This window comes from Trachypithecus francoisi, unplaced genomic scaffold (genome assembly GCF_009764315.1).
Source record: "Trachypithecus francoisi isolate TF-2019V2 unplaced genomic scaffold, Tfra_2.0 Lachesis_group6, whole genome shotgun sequence".
Classification (NCBI taxonomy): domain Eukaryota; kingdom Metazoa; phylum Chordata; class Mammalia; order Primates; family Cercopithecidae; genus Trachypithecus; species Trachypithecus francoisi.
The window spans coordinates 73,498,636-73,525,525 of NW_022681471.1; the positions used below are offsets into that span (position 1 = coordinate 73,498,636).

At 39.6% G+C, this 26,890-nt stretch overlaps 1 protein-coding gene and 1 pseudogene across 1 annotated transcript in view; both read right to left on the reverse strand.

The window, feature by feature from the left end:
* Positions 1-26,890, reverse strand: part of EDA (ectodysplasin A) — a 455,546-nt gene that overhangs the window by 352,798 nt on the left and 75,858 nt on the right.
* Positions 20,312-20,505, reverse strand: LOC117078711 (annotated as a pseudogene).

Here is a 26,890-nt window from a genome sequence, read left to right on the forward strand (position 1 = left end):
ACCAACAATAGCCAAGCAGAGAGTCAAATCAGGAATGCAATCCCATTCACAACTGCTACAAAAAAGAATAAAATACCTAGGAATACAGCTAACCAGGGAGGTGAAAGATCAATGAGAATTACAAAACACTGCTCAAAGACATCAGGGAAGACACAAACAAATATAAAATCATTCCATGCTCATGGATAAGAAGAATCAATATCATTAAAATGGCCATACTGCTCAAAGCAATTTAGAGATTCAATGCTATTCCTATCAAACTACTGATGACATTCTTCACAGAACTAGAAAAAACTACTTTAAAATTCATATGGAACCAAATAACAGCCCAAATAGCCAAGGCAATCCTAAGCAAAAAAAAAAAAAAAAAAAAAGGTGGCGGCATCATATTACCTGACTTTATATACCTTAAACTTTATTACAGGGTGACAGTAACCAAAACAGCATGGTAATGGAACAAAACAGATGCATAAATCAATGGAACAGAATAGAGAGCCCAGAAATAAAGCTACACACCTACAACTATCTGATCTTCGACAAAGTCAACAAAAACAAGCAATGGGAAAAGGAATCCCTATTCAATAAAGGTGCTGGGAAAACTGGTTAGCCATATGCAAAAGATTGAAACCGGACCCCTTCCTTATAACATATACAAAAATTAACTCAAGAATGAGTAAAGACTGAAATGTAAAACCCCAAACTATAAAAACCCTAGAAGAAAAGTCTAGGCAATACCACTCAGGACATAGGCACAGGCAAAGATTTCATGATGAAGACACCAAAAGCGATTGCAACAAAAGCAAAAATGGACAAATGGGATCTAATTAAACTAAAGAGCTTCTGTGCAGCAAAAGAAACTATCAGCAGAATAAACAAATGACCCATAGAATAGGAGAAAATATGTGCAAACTATGCATCTGACAAAGGTCTAACATCAAGCATCTATGAGGAACTTAAATTTACAAGAAAACAAACCCAGTAAAAAGTAGGCAAAGGACATGAACAGACACTTTTCAAAAGAATACATACATGTGGCCAACAAGCACACACACACACACACACACACACACACACACACAAACTCAATATCGCTGATCATTAGAAAAATGCAAATCAAAACCACAATGAGATACCATTTCACACCAGTCAAAATGACTACTATTAGAAAGTCAAAATAACAGATGCTGGAGAGATTGCAAAGAAAAGGGAATGCTTATACACTGTTAGTGGGAGAATAAATTAGTTCAACCATTGTGGAAAATGGTATGGCAATTCCTCAAAGAACAACCATTTGACCTAGCAATCTCATTATTGGGCATATACCCAAAGGAATCTAAATCATTCTACCATAAAGACACATGCATGTGGTGTATGTTCACTGTAGCACTACTCACAACAGCAAAGACACAGAATCAACGTAAATGTCCATCAATAGCAAACTGGATAAAGAAAATGTGGTACGTATACACCATGGAATATTATGCAACCATAAAAAAGAATGAAATCATGTCCTTTGCAGGAACATGGGTGGAGCTTGAGGCCATTATCCTTAGCAAACTAATGCAGGAACAGAAAGCCAAATACTGCATGTTCTCACTTATAAGTGGGAGCTAAATGATGAGAACACATGGACACAAAGAGGGGTTAGACACTGGGGCCTACTTGAGGATGGAGGGTAAGAGGAGGGAGAGGATCAGAAAAAAATAACTCTTGGGTACTAGGCTTAGTACCTGGGTGACAAAATAATCTGTACAACAAACTCCTGTGACATGAGTTTACCTATATAACAAACCTGCACATGTACTCCTGAACCTAAAATAAAAGTTACAAAAAGTAAAAAAATAAAATAATGGGTTGAAAGGAATTTTTTAAAGACCTAAATAGATACATTGTGTTCATTGATTGGACGATAACATTGTAAAGATGTCAGTTTCCCCATATTGATCCACAGATTTATTGTAATTCCTATAAAAATCCCAACAAGGATTTTTGTAGACATAGGCAAGCGTATTTTAAGTTATATGGAAAGGTACAGGCCCCAGAATAGGTAGAACAACCCTGGAAAAGAAAAAAAAGGAGAAGGAATCACTCTAGCACGTATTAACACTTACTGTATAGCTACCATAATCAAAACAGCATGGTATTAGTGGAGGGTAGACATATAGCTCCATAAGACAAAATAGAGAACTCAAAAATATGCTCACATAAATATGCATGACTAAAGTCAAACCCAATTCAATGTAGAAAGCATAGCCTTTTCAACAAATGATGCTGGAGCAACTGGATATCCCTAGGCAAGAAAAGTAACCCTGAAATAATCTTCACAATTTATATAAAAGTTAACTCAAAATGTATCATAGACTTAAATATAAAAGTAAAATTATAAAACTTTTTGAAAAATAGGAGAAAATCTTTGGGAACTAGACTTAACACAAAAAGTATGATCCATAAAAGAAAAAATTGATAAATTGAACCTCACCAAAATTTAAAACTTTTGCTCTGTGAAAGCCTATGTGAGCATAATAAAAAGATAAGCTTATAGACTAGGAGAAAATATTTCCAAACCACATATTTGAAAATGAACTTATATCTAGAATATATAACGAACTCTCAAAACTCAACAGTAAACTAACTAAAGAGGACATAGAGATTGCAGATCAGTACATGAAAAGATGTTCAATACCATTAACCATCAGAGAAATGAAAATTAAAATTACTATGAAATACTACTACACACCTATCCAAATGGCTAATATTAAAAATAGTAACAGTGCCAAATGCTAGCAAGAATATGGAGAAACAGAATCATTCATGGTGGGAATGTAAAATAGTACAGCCACTATGGTAAAGTAAAATTATAAATTTTGTATAAAGTAAAATTATAAATTATGGTAAATAGTTTGGCAGTTTCTTGGAAAAAAAAACTAAACATGCAACTATCATATGACCCAGCAACTGGATTCTTGGGCATTTATCCCAGAAAAACAAAAACTTATGTTCAAACAAAAACCTATACACAAATGTTCATGGCAGCTTTCTTTGTAATTGCCAAAAACTGGAATAAGCCTTGATGTCCTTCAACAGGCGACTGGTTAAACAAACTACAGTTCATCCACACAATGAAACATTACTCAGCAATAAAAAGGAACAAACTATTAATACACACAACAATTTGGATGGATTCCAAGGGGACTATGCTGAGTGAAAAAAAGTAAATCCCAAAAGTGTACATACCATATGATTCCATTTATATGATATTTTAGAAACGACAAAACTGTAGAAACAGGAGATTAGTGGTTGTCAGGGGTTAGAGATAGGGTAAAGGGAGAGTATACAGGGAGGCAGTGGATATGTTTATAAAAGGACCAAACAAGGGATCCTTTTGATGTTGGAACTGTTCTGTATCTCAACTGTGGCAGTAGATACACAAGGCTACACAGATAAGATTGTATAAAACTAAATATATACACATACATATATATATATGTACAAGTAAATCTGGAGAAATATGAATAAGATGGGTAGATTGTATCAATGTCAATTCCTGGTCATGATATTATACTATAGTTTTGTAAACTGTTGCCATTAGCGGAAACTAGAGTGTACAAAGGAGCTCCCTGTATTATTTCTTAAAATTGCATGTGAATCTACAATTTTCTCAATAACAACATCAGTTTAAAATGTTGGGGACACAGACAGGAGTGATGGCCCATGCCTGTAGTCCCAGTTACTCTGGAGGTTGAGGTGAGAGGATCTCTAGAGTCCAAAACTTCAAGGCCAGCCTGAGCATCATAGTGAGACCCCCTATTTAAAAAGAAAGAAAGAAAAAAGAGATGCTGAAGACAGTTTAAAGAAAAGAGAAATCAGTGAACACTAGGAGCTAGTATGGGTTCATTGAGAAAAAAACTCATTCACCGTCCCCTCCCTTTCTTCCTTCCTTTACTTTTGATATAAATGTTATCAGGTGAGTGCTATAACTGTTTTTATATCCTGAGTTTAGGAAAGTATTTGATGGTGTCTCACAATAGCTTTATAGAGTCAAAATTGATGTGCCACATTAGAGCTGAGAGAACTTGTAAACATTTCAAAGACCATACTCAAGACTGATTGAAAGATTAAATGTCAATCAATGGTCCCTAGCCAAATGCTAAAAGGCCACATATCCTTCAAGATTTCCACTGATGGTTTGAAAACCAAACAGAAAGCATATAGTTGACTGAATCTGCAGATGGTCTGAAGCACACAAGGGTAGCTGATATTTGAATGGTCAGAATTAGGAATTAACAGACTATACTGGCTGTTATATAGACAGTGAAATCTAACATAAACAAAAAGCCTTTCACAAAGGTCCAGACTTACAATTAAATAAACACAGCAGCATCTGTGAAAGAGTTTTAAGTTGATGGAAAAGCCCAGTGAACCATCATAATCTCAGACTTCATTTCTTACTGTTTCTGCTATACTGACAACTTTGCCATTCCTCAAACACACCAAGAACACATTCTAGACTCAGGACCTTTGCACATGCTATTTTCTGTGTCCAGTTGATTCTTCTCCCAATTATCTGCATGATGTTATCCTTCATTTCTTCCAGGTCTTGCTTTATCACAGAGGCATTTCTTGACCACATAAGTGAGACAGCAACTCCCACCCCTCACTTTTTATCTAAGTTTCTCCTGTATTTGCTTCCACTTGATATATTATAGATCTATTTTTTATATTTTTTGTCTGCCCCCACCCCAGCTCCCATCAAAATGGGAGCAGGTAACAGGAACATTGTTTTCTTCCTAGCCAGATACAGGTTTTGTTGGACTTAAAATATATACAAGTTGCAGAATTTTCTTCAAGAACAATAATACAAAATTACAAATACAACATTAGTTATAGGGCCTTAGAAGATGTCCCTACAAGTAAAGGGCCTTGGAATTTAAGCTTCATTCACTTTATAGTAAATCTACCTCTAATCACTGTTATAGCCCCAGTTCCTAGCACAGCTTCTCATACATGTGTGAGGCTGCCATACTTGAGTTCTTACCTAATGAACGGATGAACTAAAACCTACATACATAAAAACTAACTCAAAGCCCAAGGTCGCAGTATACTTTTGTAACAAATAGCTGAGTGTCCACCAATCACAGCAGCCAAACTTCAGTCAACTGCAGGTAGCTAACTGATTACACCATGCTCAAATAAGGCAAAAGCAGAGCTGTAACCAATCAAGCTGTCTCTCTTAGGGCACTCAGTTTTTCGTCCATAAATGCTGCAGGCAAGAGTTCTGTTAACCTGTTCTGGTTTTGAGGGCTGCCCAATTTGTGAATCATTCTTTGCTCAATTAAACTCCGTTAAATTCAGTTTGTCTAAAGTTTTTCTTTTAACAGATTGGCATCAGAAGTCGGATCCAAAGTAGAACTGCAGTGATCCCCAGTAGCACTGAGTGACTAAGTAAAGGTGCCCAACAGAGCCCATTATGCCCACTGATCTGTTAGAGCAAATGGGGTCATGGGTGATTTCTCTCTCAGATTCTAGGCTCCACAAATTTGTTGCTTGAGCTCTCGAATTTATTTTAGCATTTTTAAAAAAATCCACAATGGGTTCAGAAGTCACAATAGAAACAGGAATGGGTACTGTATGGTGGTGCCACAGGTGTCTGCCTGCATCAGACAGAAACTGGACTAGGTTCAATAGGTAGGTAAGGTTACTAGAATATGATAGGAAATCATATAATATCTAGATCCAAAAAGTCTAGAACTCCTCCATGTGGAACTCTAGCAAATTTCACATATAAGAACTATGGATATAGAACCTGTGCTTTTCTAGAGAAATGGGTGAATGTAGAGTAACTTAGAGTTACACGGTGGGAAAACTCCTTACAAAAGGCAAACAGTTGGGTGTCTTTACAGTTACAACATCTACAGGGACCAAGAGGACCTTGTGGTATAAATTTTAAACCAAAAACAAGGAGTCCCAAACTAAAGTACCCTGTGCTCTGAGATGTCTACCTTTATCGTAAACAGCCAGAGAATTGGAAAATAAATTGTCAGTTTTTACATAAGATATCTGATGAACTCACTCACTTTGTTCTGCACTATTTCCTCACTAGAAGAAGTCCTCAAAGGCTTCACTCCTTGGATGATAATTAACCAATCTCTCAGAGAGAAATAAAGAATATTTCCATGGTGGAGGTTTCAAATTATGTCTAAAAGATTCCTATGTCCAAACCTGTTGAATACCACTTGGACCATTTTCAGAAAAATATTTGTAAGAATCAGTTCTTTCTGTTTTCTGTACTTACTCTTGCTTCTCCCTTAGGAACCTCTCAGTTGACTGAAACCTCTCTTCTCAAAACCCTGCTGACTATATGTTCTGCCAACTCTGTCTACCTCTTTCTTGTCAGCATGATGTTTGGAGAGAGAAAATATTTTATGTTGACTGATGATTCTGACTATTCTTTATCTTTCTCTCCATCTTTCTCTTTATCCTCCTCTGCCTACTGTAAACCAAAACTAAAATTCTAAGATATCCCCAACCACCTGAATGGACTTCCTCCTAGGCCAGGGTACTTTAAAATTTAACCTGAGAGACTGGTTCAGGCCATAACAGGAAGTGGGAGTCAGACATGCCTCATTAGGCCTCTTCAGCATTAATATCAACATAGTGTGATAAGAAACATTTATAATCTATTCTCTCTGAAGCCTGCTACCTGAAGGCTTCATTTGCATGATAAAACCTTGGTTTCCACAACCTCTTATCTCAACATAGACATTCCTTTCTATTGATAACTCTTTCAACCAATTGCCAATTAGAAAAATTGTAAATCTACATACAACCTGAAGCATCCCCACCCCCACCCTTCTTCGAGTTGTCCTGCCTTTTGGACTGAACCAATGTATTTCTTAAATGTGTTTGATTGAAGTTTCACATCTCCCTAAAATATATAAAACCAAGCTGCACCCCAAACACCTTGGGCACACATTCTGAGGATCTCCTGAGGGCTGTGTTATGGGCCATGGTCACTCATATTTGGATCAGAATAAATCTCTTCAAAAATATTTTACAGAGTTTGACTCTTTTCATCGATAGTACCTAAATTTATCAACCTTTTTGCTTATTTTCCCATCTCAGGATAAAAAAGTTGTTTAGAGAAGTTCAGCCCTCAGATAAAGGTGGCCTGCTTCTTTAACCACTTTGTGCCTTCGTCGAAATCTTAAACTCAGAACAATAGTGAAATGTATCCTAGGCTGGCATAGAAGATGCTTTGTCTGCCCTATTCATTAATGGGAACCACTCTGAACTCAGTAATCTAATTTAAAAACTTGGGCTGGGAGTCTGCTTATTTTTAGTTATTTTGAGACGTTTTATAAAATAAATTTACATCTATACAGGAAATCTCCATTTATAAGGCTGTCTCTGTCTCTGCACCTGGAAGAGAGGCAGGACTCTTACTAGAAGCTCTTACAATGGAGAAAGTATTGACTTAAATTTACGTAACAAGCCTTACCTTTGTTTAAGGTGATTTTCTTGACCATCTTGTCTTAACTGGGTCTTTATCTATACCTTCCTTTCTCAGTTTGAGCAAATGACAATTAGTGCTGAAATCTAAGCTCCGTACCTTTCAGACATAAATTTTCTACCTTCTTTTACCTAAGAACCACCACTTTAGAAATGCAAATTTGGCATAGAAAATTTTAGATGGTTCTTAAAAATGAGATGACTAAAATGGACAGTATTGGGGTTAAAACAAAAGTTGAACCTAACAAAGGATGGATGGACCACAGGGACCCCCTGTTGCTTCCCCAACATTTCAGGGACTCAAACCAGTCCATTCTATTTACCTCAGTTTGGAGAAATTTTAAAAGCCCAAAGACAAATATAATGAGCAGCCTAACTAAAAATTGCTTAGCGCAATAATCAGGCAGGTCATTTTAAAAAAGGACAAAGGTCCCTTGACTCAATCCCTACTGCTACAATGAGTAAAATGGTCAGAGGTCAAAGAAAATAGGTATCTTCAGAGTAAATGGTGTTGGGGAAAGATGAATAGGCCCTTAGAAGAATAGATGATATTGTGACAAGGTTTGTTTGGTTGCAATGGACTTCTGGCCTTCTCTCTTGTGATAACAGTTAATCTTCAGAGGACTGAGGACAATTAAGTTCATTTTGTAGTCTTTAGGCAGATGGAGGGGGAACTCAGAAAGCCTCTGTATTTTGCTGTTTTTCTTTTTTCCTTTTTTTTTTTTTTTTCTTGTTTTTGTTTTTGAGATGGAGTTTCACTCTTATAGCCCAGGCTGGAGTGCAATGGTGTGATCTCAGATCACTGCAACCTCCACCTCCCGGGTTCAAGCCATCCTCCTGCCTCAGCCTCCTGAGTAGCTGGGATTACAGGTGCCCACCACGATATCCGGCTAATTTTGTATTTTTTTTTTTAGTAGAGACGGGGTTTCACCATGTTGGCCAGGCTGGTCTTGAACTCCTGGCCTCAGGTGATCAGCCCACCTCAGCCTCCCAAAGTGCTGGGATTACAGGCGTGAGTCACCGCGCCTGGCCTATTTTGCTGTTTTTCAAGTGCTTCAGTTCAAAGTCATCAACATAACAAAAATATACATACCAATATACATATTTTAGGGTGGTATTTCCTGAACTCCTACAACGGCCAGTTTTGTTTAATGAGCAATTCAAGAATTGTCAAGAACAAGTAAATTAAGTGAACGTAAATGGGATACAAGTTTAAGTAGACTTGTCAAAATTTCAAAAATCTTTTTCAGTAACTTAAAATCTTAAAGTCATTATATGTTATATTAAGTACTGTAGTCCCCACCTTATACTTGGGAGGTAAATTCCAAGACACCCAGTGGATGCACTGATGGACCCTCCCACCCACTCCCCTTACTCCTCGCCTATGGGCAAGGGCATTCCGAAGTTATCCTGAAAACTAGTTCAGTTGATAATGGAACATTCTTCATTATACCCTCCTCACTTTTGAAATTCAGGCACAGCTGACTGACATTAACATCAAAACAGAGACCTTAAAACTGATAGAACAGACCCTTTAGGTCTGTTAAGAAATATTTACAATTTATTCTCTCTGAAGCCTGTTACTTCTGCTACCTGGAGGCTTTGTCTGCATGATCCGGTCTCCACAACCTCTTATCTTAACCCAGACATTATTTCTATTGATTCCAGGTCTCTAGATAATAACTGTTTCAACCAATTACCAATCAGAAAATCTTTGAATCTGCCTATGACCTGGAAGCCCCAGCATACAGTTGCCCTGCCTTTCCAGACCAAATCAACAGACATATTACATGAACTGATTGTTGTCTTATGTCTCCCTAATATGTGTAAAACCAAGCTGTAGCACATGTTCTCAGGATTTACTGGGGCTGTGTCACAGGCCATTGGTCATTCATATTTGGCTCAGAATAAATCTCTTCAAATGTTTTACAGAGTTCAACTTTTTTCATCAACGCCTGAAACCAAAGATAGTACCAAACTCTGTATATACTATATTGTTATCTATACATACATACCTATGATAAGATTTAGCTTATAAATTAGGCACAGGAAGAGATTAACAAAAACTAATAATAAAATACCAAAATTACAACAACATATTACAATAAAAGTAATATAGATACGGTCTTTCTCTCTGAAACATTCTCCCCAGGGCCTGAAATCTTAAGGGAATGAATAACTCCTCCCTTCTCAGGCCCAGTCCCAAGACGCAAGATCACTTGCGCCAACAGCATGCCTCAGCAAGACAGCAGAAGCAGGAAGAGGGCTGGCCGGAAGACACGTACCCTCTGAAAACCTAGAGAGAGGCCATTAGGGTACCGTGTAGCAGTTACACAAGACTGAGACACTTTCTGTTTACAGGAGACTATAAAACCCCTGCCCCATCCTCATTTGGTGCTGACACCATTTTAGGCCTCAGCCCGCCTGCACCTAGGCACTCATTAAAACAGCGTGTTGCTCCACACCACCTCATGTTGTCTATTGGCACACTCTCAGGATTGGAACCGACACAAGAACCTTTCATCTGGTGCCGAAAACCGGGAGGGGCTCCGGTCTACGTCCCCCATGGACCTACGCCTCCACCCCGGAGAGCAGGCCACAGCAGCCGGACAAAGGAAGCTCCTCAGCTTCCAGTCGCCTCTCTGTGCATGCACATCAGTCACTGATCTCACCTACGGTAAAGTTTCCCGGGAGCCCGGTTAACAGGGAAAAATCTGCACCACCTCTCTTGGTTTCTCCAGTCCGAAAATCCAACGTTGGTCCAAGAAGCTTCGGGTGTGTGCTGGGCACTCGCTGATCATCTGGTCTTAGGGGGATGCTTCTAAGTCATTTGATCTTGTTCCAGGAACGAAAAAGGCAGCGATGACAAATGATCCTTTTATCATCTCCCTCCGGCCATCCAAGATGGTCTCCCTTTCCCTGTTCTCCGGAGCCTATCCTACGTTATGGGAAATTCCCAGTCTTCCATTCCAAACGCAGCCCTCTAGGCTGCCTCATTAAAAAAAAAAAAAAAAAAAAAAAGAAATTGCAAACCTTAGGCCTCAGACAAGATATCTGCCCTAAATACCTTGTCTTTTTTGCAATTCAGTCTGGCTACAGTACGAATTAGATAACGGGTCCAAATGGCCCGCAAAGGGAACATTCAACTTTACCATTTTAACTGACTTAAGCAATTATTTCTGACAGCTGGAAAAATGGGGAGAAATTCCTTATGTCCAGGCCTTTTTGCACTCAGATCACAACCTGACCTCTGCAATTCTTGCTCACCTGTTCAAATCCTTCTCCTCCATTCTCGCAGCCCTGATTGCCTTTCTCCTCCCGACCCTACCTCTTTTCCCTTGTTGGATCCAGCAGACTGCTGTCCACCCCTCCCAGCCCCTACCTCTCTCTCAACCATCTTTAACACCCCCAAGCCTCCTCTTTATCTTCTCAGCCACCATCTTCCCAGTCATCATCTTCTCAGCCGCCATCTTCCCATTTGCCATCCTCTCAGCCGCCATCTTCCCAGCTGCCATCTTCCCACTTCTTTTCCTACACCGTCCTCTCCTCAGGACAATTGTAGTATTGTCTGTACCCATTCTCTTCTCCCACCGCCCTCTCCTGAGGCCTGTAAACCCATCCTGCCACCTTACACCCCTATCTATCCTCCACTGCCTATCAACTCAACACCCCTTCCCCTTTCAAACTCTCAGCAGGAACCACTTCCGGCTTCTTCCTTCTCTCCCACCCATACTCGCTCAGGCACCATCTTTGGCCCATGCCCCACCCTTACTTCAGTGCCTGTGCTAGAGTGCTGCCTTCGGGAAGTAGCAGGAACTGAAGGCATGTTAGAGTTCATGTTCCCTTCTCCCTCACTGATCTCTCTGAAATTAACAAAAGACTCAGTTCATTTCCAGAAGACCCTACCTCTTATATTAGAGTTTCAGTACCTCACCCAGTCTTATAAACTAACTTGGCATGACCGCTACATTATCCTCTCTTCCACCCTCACCCCAGAAGACTGGGACCTTATCTGGACCCTAGCTCAGGTGTATGCTGATACAATTGATCACCAAGCTCCTGCCCAGCCGACTGGCACAGAGGCAGTCCCCAACCAGGACCCCCACTGGGATTATCAAGACGGGGCCCCTGGACACTGCCATCAAGACCACATGATTGTGTGTCTCCTTGCAGGACTCAAAAAGGGTGTCCATAAAGCAGTCAACTATGAAAAACTTTCAGAAATCACCCAGGGTCCTGATGAAAACCCAGACCTTTTTCTCTCTCCTTTAACTGAAGTCATGAGAAAGTATACCAACCTAGACCCAGCCAGCCTAGAAGGGACCACTATTTTAAACCTTCGGTTCATCTCCCAATCCACCCCCAATATCCCGCGTGAGCTTCAGAAGCTTGACTATGACCCTCAAATCCCACAACAAGACCTTCTTAATTTTGCCTTCAAAGTCTTTAACAATCGTGATGAGGAAAGTAAAAGGCAAAAACAGGAAGTTTTAAATGCTTGCCTCCACCATCGGGGCCCTGCAGGCCCACGGGCCGCAGCTCCACACAGAATCCTTCTAGCAATCCACCTCCACCTGGTGCCTGTTTCAAGTGTGGCAATGAAGGCCGCTGGTCCAGACAATGCCCAAAACCAGGTAAGCCCACCAGGCTGTGCCCCCTCTGTGGAGGACCCCACTGGAAGTCGGACTGTGAGTGGCCCTGACAAGGACCGCCCCCATTCCTTCCTGAGCCAGCCAAAACCTCCTACTCAGATCTTATCCGCCTTGCCGCTGAAGACTGAGGGTGCCCTGGAACAGACGGCCCAGCAACTACCATCTCTTCATCTGAGCCAAGTGTAACTATGATGGTGACAGGTAAGCCAATATGCTTTTTAAAAATTAATACTGGGGCAACCTACTCTGCTTTACCTACTTTTTCAGGACCCACCTAGTCCTCCCAAGTCTCTGTTATGGGAATTGATGGATAAGTCTCCAAACCCTGAGCCACCCCTCCACTTTTCTGCTCCCTGCACACCTTTTCCTTCACTCACTTTTCTTAGTCCTGCCCTCATACCCAACTCCGCTCCTAGGCAGAGACATCCTTTCAAAACTCCACACTACTCTCCACTTCCACGTTCCCCATAGTACCCAAAGCATCAACCCAGACCCCTGTAACTTTCTAACTTTCTTCTACTCCTCCAACCTCCCACCTTAAAACATGCAACCTTCCCTTAACCCCCATCCATAGTTAACCCCGCCATTTGGGATACTTCCACACCTCTTTCCTCAGTCGCAAAACACCACTGTCCGCATTACCCTTAAAGAGCCCACCTAGTTCCTATCACAGAAGCGGTATCCCATCCCCCAAGCAGCTCTCATAGGCCTAAAGCCTATAATTTCTCGCTTCCTCGCCAGTCACCTACTACACCCAACAGACTCCCCTTTTAACACACCAATTCTATCTGTCAAAAAACCAGATGGAACTTATCACTTAGTCCAGGACCTCAGGTTCATTAACCAAGCTGTACTCCCAGTATGTCCAGTAGTTCCTAACCCATATACTTCACTTTCTGCAATTCCCTCCAATACCACCCATTTTTCTGTTCTAAACCTAAAGGATGCTTTTTTCACAATTCCTTTACACCCTGATTCTCAAGCTCCCTTTGCCTTTATGTGGGAAGACCCCGACACTCACCTTTCACACCAACTCACATGGTGCGTACTACCTCAAGGTTTCAGAAACAGCCCCTACCTTTTTGGGCAGGCCCTTGCTCACGACCTCTGTACCTTACCTCTAAAACCGTCCACTCTCCTTCAATGTGTTAATGATCTGTTCCTGTGTAGCCCCTCTCAAAGAGACTGCAACACCCATACTATCTCTCTTTCAAACTTCTTGGCAGAACAGGGGTATCAGGTCTCCCCTAAGAAAGCCCAAATATGCACCCCCTCAGTCACCTATCTAGGCCTAGCTCTTACCCCACAAACCCGAGGGCTCACAACAGACCACATATCCCTCCTCCAGTTCCTCCTGCCTCCACAAACTAAGCAAGAAATTATCTCTTTTCTAGGACTAGCAGGATATTTTAGGCTCTGGGTTCCCTCCTTCACTCTACTTGCCAAACTGTCATACCAAGCTGCTAAAGGCCCTCTCCATGAGCCTTTAAACCCTGCGCAACCTATTACCCAACCTTTCCGTCTACTCCATAAGGCTCTCATCTCAGACCCCATCCTCACTTTCCCAGACCTCATCAAACCTTTCTCCCTCGATACCAACGAATGGCATGGAGTTGCACTAGGTGTTCTAACCCAGTCTAAGGGACCCACCCTCCAGGTTGTTGCCTACCTCTCTAAACAGCTTGAAGCCACAGTTCTCGGATGACCTGCCTGCCTCCAAGCATTAGTGGCAACTGCTGTCCTTACTCTTAAAAGCATAAAACTATCTCTCCATGCCAACCTAACAGTTTATTCAACCCATAACATCAAAGACATGGTAGCTCACCACAGTGTACTAAGTCTCATCCCTGCCTCATGGCTCCTCCAACTGTATGCTCTATTCATAGAAACTCCCCACATCACCATGCTAACCAGCTCCTATCTAAACCCAGCCATGCTCTGTCCCTGTCCTTGTTCTCTCCTCTTTACTCCTCAGAAGAAAAGGAGGACTACGAAGCCCAAAACCTTCAAAAACAAGGACCATGGTATATCAAGGGAGGGTGCTTCATTCTTCCTCACTCTTAAACAATTCCTATCCTCTAAAGTCTCCACAACTCTTTCCATGTCGGGTACAAACCTCTCTTCCAACTTCTCCGCCCTATTCTCACTTGTCCTCACCTTTCCAGTCGTGTTCGAGAAATCACCCAGTCCTGCTCTATCTGCCACTCAGTGTCACCCCAGGGCTCCCTCCAGCCGCTGCCTTTTCCTACCCACCTTTTCCAGCCCAGGGCCAGGCACCTGGGCAAGATTGGCAAGTAGACTTCACTCACATGCCACCCGATAAACGGCTCCGCTTTCTTCTAGTCTTTGTCTGTACTTTCTCCGGGTGGGTAGAAGCGTTCCCAACAACTTCAGAAGGTGCAAATGTCATCACACAAACTCTCATAATGCATATAATTCCCCGTTTTGGACTCCCAATATCCATCCAATCTGATAACGGCCTGACTTTATCAGCCAAATTAGCCAAGGCGTCTCTACATCCTTGGGGATAAAATGGATTCTCGACACACCCTACAGGCCCCAATCTTCAGGCAAAGTTGAAAAGGTCAACTCTGTCCTTAAAGCCCAACTCACCAAGCCCAACTCTAGAAACCCGCCAGTCATGGACAAAAAATCTCCCTTTCACCCTCATGAGACTCTGCACAACACCAAAAGCACCCTCTTTTTATAGTCCCTTTGAAATCATGTATGGCTGAACTTTTCTTTTAGGGCCTCCACCCTTACCAGACTCTGAGCCACTCGGGAATTACCTCCTCTCCTTAACCCAGACACTGTCTTTTATTTGTGAAGCAGCAAATGAGGCCATGCCTTTCCCTGTCGACACCTCCTTGCCCTCTCAACATAACTGTCTTGCAGGCATAGATGTGTTTATCTGCCAACCCAACCCTCACAAAAAGCTACAACCAAAGTGGACAGGCCCTACACTGTGATACTCAGCATGCCAACTGCAGTGAGTGTCCAAGGACTCCTCCACTGGACCCATCGCACCAGGGTCAAGCTCACCCCCCAAGGATACTCCTTCCTCCAAAACATTAACAGCGGGCAACCCTCTCAGAGTCCCTGTTTATAATAACCTAAACAAAGAAAAACAGTCCTTAAAGGCAGGAGGAAATCAAAGATGGCAAAAGGACAAATGGCCTCTGCAACGAATATCACAGTCCTGCCACTTGGGCTGAGGATGGTTCCTGGGGTTATCGCACTCCCATATATATGCTAAATAGAATAATTAGACTATAGGCAGTTCTAGAGATAATCACTAACCAAACCTCCTCAGCCCTGGAAATACTCCTGCAACAACAAAACCAAATGTGTGAGTCAATTTATCAAAACAGGCTACCACTAGACTACTTATTAGCAGAAGAGGGTGGGGTCTGTGGTAAGTTTAATATCTCTAATTGCTGTCTTAACATAGACAATAACAAAAAAGCAGTTCTAGAAATTACTTCAAACATCAGAAAAGTAGCTCATATACCAGTCCAATCCTGGAAGGGATGGGACCCAACAAACCTGGAGGGTGGTTCTCTAATTTAGGAGGATTTAAAATGCTAGTAGGGACAGTAATCTTCATCATTGGGCTCCTCCTGTTTCTCCCCTGTATTAGTCCACTAATAATAAAAGCTATTAAAAGTCTTGTTGAAACTACAGTTAACCGCCAGACAATCCAGATGATGCTCCTGCTGCAACGACAGGATGGATACCAGCCCATCTCTCAAGAATACCCCCAAAATTAAGTTTTTCTTTGTTTCCAAGGTGCCCACACCACCCCCCCATGTCACACCTGAAGTAGTTATTGAGAAAGTCATCCCTTTTCCCTTTTTCTATAACCAAATAGATGGGAATGAAAGATTCTCCCCGGGGACTGAAAGCTTAAGGGAATGAATAACTCCTCCCTTCTCAGGCCCGGTCCCAAGACGCAAGACCACTTGCACCAGCAGCATGCCTCAGCAAGATAGCAGAAGCAGGAAGACAGATGGCCAGAAGACACGTACCCCCTGAAGACTGAGAGAGAGGCCGTCAGGGTACCGTGTAGCAGTTACATCAGACTGAGACACTTTCTGTTTACAGGAGACTATAAAACCCCTGCCCCGTCCTCATTTGGTGCTGACGCCATGTTAGGCCTCAGCCCGCCTGCACCCAGGCGCTCATTTAAACAGCGTGTTGGTCCACACTGCCTCGTGTTGTGTGTGCTCTTGGGGTTCGAACCAATGTAAGAACCTTTCACTTTCCCTTTCTCAAAATATCTCATTGTATTGTACTCACCTATTTCTGAACGCAATTGACCACAGATAACTGAAACTGCAGTAAAGGAGGAATTACTGTAATACATATTCATGAAATGTCTAGGTCATTTCTAAGTAAGTTAAAAATACCAAACTATTAATTACAAAACATAAGTTTGAAGTATACATATTTTGGCATCTTGCTTTCAAACAGTATAGGTATGCTATTTGGGTCTGTTAGTAAACATGAAAAAATTATTCTATGAGGAAGCACATATTCTAGAAATTATGAATGCATATTCATAAAATGTTTGTATATAACAGAGAGTTTTAAATGGCTTTACTTCCTGGGTTTTCACTAGAAATTAAGGTTACTAAGAGGTGAAAATCCTAATCAATATATGGTAATTTAAAATAGAAATAAAAGGAAAACAACTATTGTATGTGAGTAAAGTAAGACATGTTTTTAGTAAGTGAAGCTATGAGGTACGGAAGAAAAAAAGAAGAGGGTAATTTTTATCCTAAAGTAGAATGATTAATTGTTCCAAAATGAGAAACCAAAAGGTATAGGAAAAATAAGAAATATAAAGAGTATAGAAGGCTTGTGAAAGATGAATCTTATGAAAGTAATTTTATGTGTGATCAAGCTAAGATTAGAAGGGAATTATTCACAAGTTTTTCTAAAAATTGAGCCTTACTACCAAATGTACACTGATACAAAACTAGAATTTGGTACCTTGTGTTGAAACAATAAGGCTTTCTTGGAATATTGATTTTTTTTTTTTTTAAATTAATTTTTTTTTTTTTGAGACGGAGTTTTGCTCTTATTACCCAGGCTGGAGTGCAATGGTGTGATCTTAGCTCACTGCAATCTCTGCCTCCCGGGTTCAAGCATTTCTCCTGCCTCAGCCTCCCACATAGCTGGGATTACAGGCATGTGCCACCACGCCCAGCTAATTTACTATTTTTACTAGAGATGGGGTTTCACTATGTTGGTCAGGCTGGTCTCAAACTCCTGACCTCAGGTGATCCACCCACCTCGGCCTCCCAAAGTGCTGGCCTCCCAAAGTGCTGAGATTACAGGTGTGAGCCACTGCACCCGGCCTTTGATCTGCTCTTAATAGGAAATTTTGAAAGTTTTTTCTTTACCTTTTTGGTAGGTAACTGGCCTAGGAACAAAGTTTCTGTGCTTTATCAAGATGATTCCTTGTGCTTCACGTTCTATATTGGGTTTTTGATTACTTAAGAAAACTGAGGCTGGGCGCAATTGCTTATGCCTGTAATCCCAGCACTTTGGGAGGCCGAGGCAGGAGGCAGGTGGATCACAAGGTCAGGTGCTTGAGACCAGCCTGGCCAACATAGTGAAACTCTGTCTCTACTAAAAATTAGCTGGGCGTGGTGGCAGGCACTTGTAATCCCAGCTACTCAGCAGGCTGAGTCAAGAGAATCGCTTGAACCTGGAAGGTGGAGGTTGCAGTGAGCCAAGATCGTGCCACTGCACTCCAGCCCAGGCTATAGTGCTAGACTCCTTTAAAAAAAAAAAGAAAGAAGGAAAACTGAGTCCTCTAAAAGGCTAAGGATTTTTCTACAACCATGTTTCTATATTTGCCTTTTAAAGTCTTTTAACTATCACTCTATTTAAATGATTACTGTTATTTCACAGTCACTTATCATCATATTTTGATCAAGTGTTTCAAACCATATATATTTTTTTCTTTCTTTATCTTCCTTCCTTCTTCCTTTCCTTTTTCTTTTTCTTTCTCTACAGTGGTGTGATCTCAGCTCACTGCTACCTCCGCCTCCCAAGTTCAAGCGATTCTCCTGCCTCAACCTGCCAAGTAGCTGGGACTACAGGGGCACACCGCCATATTTGGCTAATTTTTATATTTTTAGTAGAGATAGGGTTTTGCCATGTTGCCCAGGCTGGTCTCAAACTCATGAGTTCAAGCAGTCCACCTGCCTTGGCCACCCAAAGTGCTTTGATTACAGGCATGAGCCACCATGCCAGGCTGAAACCTTTGATATTTTTGACAAACTTCACAAAATCAAATTCTAATTTAAGTCTCTTTCTTGACTTTGAACTAACTTTGGGATTTTCCAGATAGGCCCTTGGAACATCTCAAAAGGATACCTCTCTTTATGAAAAGATAAATATAAACTAACTGGGCTTACTTGATATATTAAATTATATGGAAAGTGTCGTCAAGTAATAAGTAAAGCTAACCCTTTGACTTATATTTGTATGGATGTGTTATTAATACGTGTTTCAGAAATTGTATAAAATCATAGAAAACTAGTAGTCCTGGTATAATGATGTCATAAATCTAGTTATCTTAAAATGTTGTATGCAGCAAAAATAACTGAATTTCCTTGTCAATTGCATCAACATTGTAGTGAACTCTCAACAGGTCTTTATTCATGGCCATTTTAAGCCTTGTTATTCACAGATGGTTGTTTACTCTGGTACTTTCCTGAGCAACTATAAGCCTAAAGTGTTTTGTCTTCAAGGAGATTCATGGAAAGGACTCTGAGAAGTACAGATTTCGGATAACCTTAATATCATACCATTAGAGTAGGTGAGAATTTCCAGATCTCTAATGAAGAAACTAGTTTTATAAAACTGCTAACCCAAACGCAGAACAACAATTATTAAATACGAAGGAAATGCTTTGGCAGATTTTCACACCAAGTCAGCCAGTACTGAAATTGTTAAGATACACAATTTAAAAGAACTCCTTAAGACTGATTGAGGTCAGAATACCTATTTTACCCTATTTAATAAACAGTGCTACACCTGAATTGGAGAAACAAATCTGATATTTAAAAGAATAAAATCAGTATTAAGCATGGACTCATGGAGGGCACAGATGGTCACCTGGTCTTTCTCAAGTCTTTAAAGCCTTCATTATTAAAAGTTCTGTACTCCATAACTCATCATGGAGTATAAAAAAATTATGCCAATTATGAAAAAATATTAGTGTGGGGATTATTTTAAAATTGCCAAAATGGTTTATAACCAATGTTTGCTTTGTCAAACCCGTAATCCTTGGAAGACAATAAAAACTTCAGGTGGTACACTTCTATTTTCTGATGGGCCATTTGAACATTTACAGAGGAATTTCATTCATTTGCCATCTTAAATGGGATATGAGTATGTTCTCATAATAGTCTATATTCTCTGATTGGATAGGAGCTTTCCATGTAGGAAGGCCAATACTATAACAGTAGCTAAAAGGATATTAAAACATGTATTTCCTTTATGGAGCACTCCTGGAGAAATCTCCAGCAATAGAAGTACTATTTTACTGGACAAATTATAAAGCAATTGAATAAGGTGTCATGAACACAATGGCATTATCATTGTCTTTATCACCCTCAGTCTTCCAGAAAGACCGAAAGGACAAGTGGCATCTAAAAACTAAAACTGGCAAAGTTAACTGAATCAATTGGATTGTATCTTCATGAAGCTTATTTACAATGGGGAAGTGAGAAGATGTGATATGGTAGAAGGGTATGATCAGAGGTACTGTATCAGAGAGCTGGGTGACATGGAAGAGAATGAAGTTTTACTGGGAGGAATTAGGTGGAAATATTATTATTATAATTATAGTATATATATAGCACTTAATTTATAAAGTATTTTCCAGTATAGTATGTCATTAGGTCCACACTTAACTCACCTAAACTATTCTCTGGAGATCAGATTGGTTTCGTCCTGTGTGAGGAAGAGCTGTCATAGTCATGGTGGTTAAACAGAGAAAGCAGAGTAGTGATTGCCAACCCTGTCATCTTCTCCTTCTCTCCCCTCCCTTTGTTCTCGTTTTGAGGGTTGCTCAATTCATGAATAGTTCTTTGCTCAATTAGACTGCTAAATTTAATATATTTCCCCACCCAGACTGTGTCCTCTGTCTCTTACTCTCCCAAAAGAAAAGAAGAACAATCATTAATGGCAAATGGCAATTGAAGTAAACCAACACCAAGAGGCAGCTTTACACTCGGGAGATAATATGTTTTTTAGTGCTCTACACATTCAAAGAACTTCTCCAGTAATAAACTGTAGAAATGATCCCTGAAAGTATAATCTTTAACTTTAATTTGTCTAAAGATTTAAAGAGATGATAGGTGCTCAATAAATATTTATTGAATGAATGAACAATAATGTAGTAGCATTATAAAGGCAAATATTACCTTAACCTACAATAACATATATATCCAGAAATACTCAGATCAAAACTGTGATCATCAGGGCTGGTCAGACCACATCTAAAATATTTTCCCCATTTTAACAAGAAAATGGGGGGGAAAAAGCCTTCTTTGATCCCAAAAGCCTTGGTTGGAAACCATGTACTATATCCTTCCTTTAGTGCAGCCTATCACCTTGTTTTGTACTGCCCATTTCCTTGTATCTCACACATTTTAAGTTTCACAAAGTCAGAAACTATATCTTTCTCTTTCACTATTGTATTCCTAAATAATGGCACAGTGTCTGACTGACAGAAAGGCATTCAGTAAATATATGTTTAATAAAGGATAACTCAGAGAACATCCAAACAAGAGTAGCCTAGATAATGCAGAGATTTAATGCCATGTTTTTCTCACTCAAAGGCATTATATACCAGACGCATTCAAAGATAACATGTGGTTTGTGTCCTCAAGGAGCTCACAATTCAGAGGATGTGTAAAAATACAGCTACAAACTATGACTACAATATACAGTGTGGAAAGTGCAACAAAATAACAAAGGAACAGTTGAAAGCATGTTTAGTCTGGAGTTGGGGTGTTGGAGACTAGTCAGGGGGATGTGGGGATCTTTCTTCCATCTGAATAACTATGGTATGGCAGAGTTTATTATTGCAGTATTAAATAAGGAAGACTTTTGTAACAACTAGATCAGCCTACAAATGACATTAGCTATCTCCCATGAGGACAAATTCTCCATTGCTGACACATTTCAAGCCTAGGATGGTAAGAACTTGATGGAGATATTGCAGAAGTGATTGACAAAGGAGATGGGATCTTGAGTTGGATGACTTCTATCTCCATTCTAACCCAGAGATTCTATGACACTTTTAGTCTCTGCTTTAGAGAAAGAGGGTAGAAAATCAATATTTTCAAATAAAAATCCTATGCTAATTATATCTGTTTAGCTTTGCCTTAAGGATCAATACTTAATAGAAATTATGCCTGTCCATGCAGAACACAGTAGACTTTAATCTTATACCCAAATTCCTTGCTTTGTGATAGTGTGAAATACTGCTTTCTGCTACAACATAACAAGATGAAGTGAACTGATTCTTTGAAGTCATATCTGCATCACAGTACAGCTAATGACAAGCTTCACCAATTTTTCTGGACATAACTAGGAAGAGATTCCTCCATTATCCAATGAAATCAACCATATTAAAGGCAGGGCTTCTGTTCTCAGATATCTTCAGAAATATATACTTTCCCCTCTCCCTTGTTCCCACCCTGATTATGGAACAGTGAACTTGAGGCTGATTTATTATTTAAGAACCAGTTATTGTTTTCCCAAACAGATTTAACAAATTTGTTCCACCTGCCCAATTATATTTCTGATTACTTTCTTGTGATTTCACTGAAGTTTTTAACCCAAGGAACTATGAAGATCAAAAAAGATGAAAACTCAGCTAGCCTCTGACCTCAAAGAGATTATAATCTAGTAGGGAACAAAAAACACATACACAAGTAACCACAATTTACACAAATCAGTATATGAGGTCCTAAGAGTAGTTTAGAGACAAAGGACTTACCTTATGGGGTAACTGGGAAGTTAGGGAGTATTCTATGTAGTCTTACTGTCCTCATTTTACAAATAAGGAAATTGAGATACAGAAAATGCAGTCTAGGGAGCTGAGGTTTTCCAGAAGCAAAAAAAACAAAAAAAAAAAAAAAAAAACAAAAAAACAAAAAAACAAAAAAACAAACCTTAAATATTTGCAAATAATGGTCCTATATACTAGAGTGAGTAAGCATTCACATCTTAAAACAATGTAACAAAATAATTCTGACATCATCTAAAGTGTGGTAAAAAAGAGGCTCAATCCTTAGTGCTTCCCTCTTATTCTACATTTCTCCTTTAAAAGTGTGTTCTGAATCATCCAAGGAAAAGTAATGGTGTCTAAATTCCAATAAAAACCGGTTCTCTCTTTCTTCTGCAATTTATTTTACCTTTAACAATATCATTCAGGTCAGCCATAGGTTGGCTGCTCTGACTCCTGCAGCCTTCCTCATAAACCCTCTCCCCTCCTCCCAGAGGGCAGAGAAAGAAAGCAGTGCTGAGGAGGCAACACACTCTTGGTTTCCATGTTAGGCCATTTTCATTTAACTTGGGAGTATCATTAGTTTTGCTTGGCAAAGAAAGCCTTTCATCACCTAAACTTCAGATAAAGATTAGCTTCGCAATTCCATTTGAAGTAAATGGTCTATAAGCTAGTCCACCTAAATAAAATTTGAACAACAAATGTGGAAAATGTTGGTGCTTATAAATTAACCAATCAAATCTAGGTACATAAGTATAAGAATAAAATGTCTAATATATAATTACAAATGCTGTTTTCATTTTTCCAGTAAATCAGTCTCTAAGCAAATAGATTACTGATGAAACCAGCATGTAAATACTCAGAGCTGAAGAAAATAATTCTTGAATCAGTGTTCAGAACTATGATTTCAGATATGTCTCTTATCTCAAAAATGGTTCTTTTGATCTGGCCACAAGGTCATAAAATAGCCACTGAAAAGAAAATTCTACAGTAATCTTAGTCTACACTGATAAAAGTCTAATAGCTGAATTAAAGGAAGGCTAGGCTGGACAATAATCTCTCAAGTATGGGGTCCAGTTCTGTGTACTACATTTTAAAAGAAATAAATAAACGAGAATAGGATCCAAGTAGGGTTTCCAAAATGATAAAAAGCCTGAAAATCACTCATAAAAGAAAGGAATGAAAAAAACTGGGGCATAGAGGTAAAAGTAAGAGGACCCATAAAAGCTATCTTAAATAGTTGTATTAGTCTGTTATCGCACTGCTATAAATACTTGAGACTGGGTAATTTATAAAGAGAAAAGGTTTAATTGGCTCACAGTTCCACAGGCTGTACAGGAAGCATGGCTGGAGAGGCCTCAGGAAACTTTCAACCATGGCGAAGGCAAGGGTGAACAGACACATCTTACATGGCCAGAACAGGAGGAAGAGAGACAAGGACGGAGATGCTACACACCTTTAAACAACCAAATCTCCTGAGAACTCACTCACTCTCTTGAGAAAAACAAGGGGAAATCTGCCCCCATAATCCAATCACCTGCCACCAGGTCCCTCCTCCAACACTGGGGATTACAATTCAGCATGATTTGGGTAGGGACACAAACCCAAACCATCAATAATAAAAGCACTGATCTAAAGAATATAGGACAAAAATTTCAGATATAGTAAAAGAAAGCTTTAACGGACCTGTTACAACACCCAAGTGGGTCATAGGAGAGAAATTATTTTGACAAAACTTGATGAAAATCCCTTACAATGAACTGGGCACTGTGTTAAGTACTTTATATTAATTATCTTATTAAAATTTCTCAACAATCCTGTTATCACCACCCACATTCATGGAAATTGAAGCTTGCAGATGTTTAACAATTCCGTTAAGATCGCATTGCTAATGATGTGTGTTAGCTAGCTAAGGCAGGTCTCTTGATAATGAATTTTTCTCATTCATTCATGAGTTTTCACTCTCTGTTTTCCATGGCAAAACCTGTCTTCTGGTTGGAGTTGGAGATCTATTGAGGTGAAAGTTACCCCTGGGAACTCTACTGACATCCCTGATATTCCTACCATCGGTGTTAGAATAAAGATGTTTTGTGATCTACTTGTGTTAGGCTGGGCTAGAGAGGTTCTATCATAACCTAATCATAACTCTATTTGTCAATTCAATTATTCCTGCTCTACAGGTAATCCATAGAGTGAAACCAGTAAATAGGGTTCATGAAGATACATGTTACAACAGCTGATCGGGCAAATGTGAAGTGAGGTGCCATAACATTTTCCTCATTTCAGAGAAAGGGAAAATATCTAGGCCAAATACCGAGTTCATACATGAGACTGCAGCATTCAATTCCTATTTCCATAGGGGAGTCACTTTTCATTGACTCACAGTCTAGAAGAAATGTTCTTATTTCCTCAAGTTACAGGCAAGTAATAAAGGTGCATACCTATGGAGGAAGTTAGGACAAAAGATACTTAGGAAAGAGAGAATATAAATCCTACTAATAGGATGTAGAAACTTTTAATAACATATAAAAATTGATTAGAGTTACCTTTCTCTACTTGAATAAATTATATACCACAATTTGAAAGAAGTTTTGATAACTTTTTAGAGTTTCAGGTTCATTATTTATAACACTGCTGAACTATCATAAAGTTCATTAAAAGGTCAGAATTGTCTCAGAAATGTTAAAGTTATCTGAGAGATGGTGCTCTACTTTAAGAAGAAAGAAATTATCTCTATGGCTATTTAATAGGAAATAAAATTACTACTGAGATGAGAAAAAGACGAAAATAATACAGAGCATGATAATTATTATGTACAATCTCAGCTGTGCTTTTACATTCATCTATGATTAATATTAAACCACCGTTTCACCTGCTTACACTCTGAAATTGGTTGTATGCCTAAATTTTAGTGAAAATAAGTATCATTTTGATTATATGGTAGAAGAAAAAGCACAAAAATATTTTTTTCAGACTTTAAAAGAGAAGTCATTTTTAATGTTTACTTTATTAAATTAAAGCTGGCTACTAAAGAATAATGCAGTAAAACCGGGGTCAGCACAATAATATTTAAGAAAAAGATATGAGCATTCACTGAAAGGTATAATATCTGTCATAAATAGGTATTGTGCTAGAGATTTTACACGTTAATTCATCTAATTTTAAAGACAAATCTATGAGGCAAGCCATATCACCCCATTTTATAGATGAGGCAACTGAGGTTCCAGGAGGTAAGAAACATATGGCCAAGAACACACTGTCAGTGAGGCCATTATATAGGGGTTACTAGCTGCCTTCAAATGATTAATTTGCTACTTCCCTGTTCAAAAGGCTATTTTTTTCTTTGAAAATATCCACAAATGGCCGGGCGCGGTGGCTCAAGCCTGTAATCCCAGCACTTTGGGAGGCCGAGGCGGGCGGATCACGAGGTCAGAAGATTGAGACCATCCGGTCTAACACGGTGAAACCCCGTCTCTACTAAAAATACAAAAAATTAGCCGGGCGTGGTGGCGGGCGCCTGTAGTCCCAGCTACTCGGAGGCTGAGGTGGGAGAATGGCATGAACCCGGGAGGCGGAGTTTGCAGTGAGCTGAGATCGCACCACTGCACTCCAGCCTGGGCGACACAGCGAGACTCCGTCTCAAAAAAAAAAAAAAAAAAAAAGAAAATATCCACAAAATTGACAAACCTTTAGTTAGACTGATGAAGCTAAAAATAAAGACTTGATTTACTAAAATTCAGAATGAGAGGACATTACTATTAGCCATAAACATACATCAAGGATTATAAGAGAATACAATAAACAACTGTATGTATACACATTATATAACTTAGACGAAATGGGAAAGTACCTAGAAAAACAAAAACTTCCAACATTGATTCAGGAAGAAATAGAAAAGATGTGTAGACCTAAAACAAGTGATTGAATTCATAATAAAAAAATTACTCACAAAGAAAAGCCCAGGCTTAGATGGCTTCCCTGATGAATTCTAGTAAATATTTAAAGAACAATTAATATCCATGCTTCTCAAACTCTTCCAAGAAATATAAGAGGAGGGAATACTTCCCAACTCATTCTATGACATCAGTATTACCTTGTTACCAAAACCAGAAAAAGATATTACAAGAAAACTATAGACCAATATCTCTTAAGAATATAGTCATAAAAATATTCAACAAAATACTAACAAACTGAATCCAGTAATACATAAAAAGGATTGTTTAACATGACCAAATGAAATTTATCCCAGGAATGCAAGGTTGGATTAATATCAGAAAATCATTAATATATCATATGAATAAAGGAAAAAAATTCATGAATATCTCAATACACATGGAAAAATATTGACAAAATTCAATACCCTCTCTCATGATAAAAATATTCAACAAATTAGGAATAGAAAGAAACTTCCGGCCGGGCGCGGTGGCTCAAGCCTGTAATCCCAGCACTTTGGGAGGCCGAGACGGGCGGATCACGAGGTCAGGAGATTGAGATCATCCTGGCTAACATGGTGAAACCCCGTCTCTACTAAAAAAAATACAAAAAGCGAGCCGGGTGAGGTGGCGGGTGCCTGTAGTCCTAGCTACTCCGGAGGGAGGCTGAGGCCGGAGAATGGCGTAAACCCGGGGGGCGGAGCTTGCAGTGAGCTGAGATCCGGCCACTGCACTCCAGCCGGGCGACAGAGCTAGAC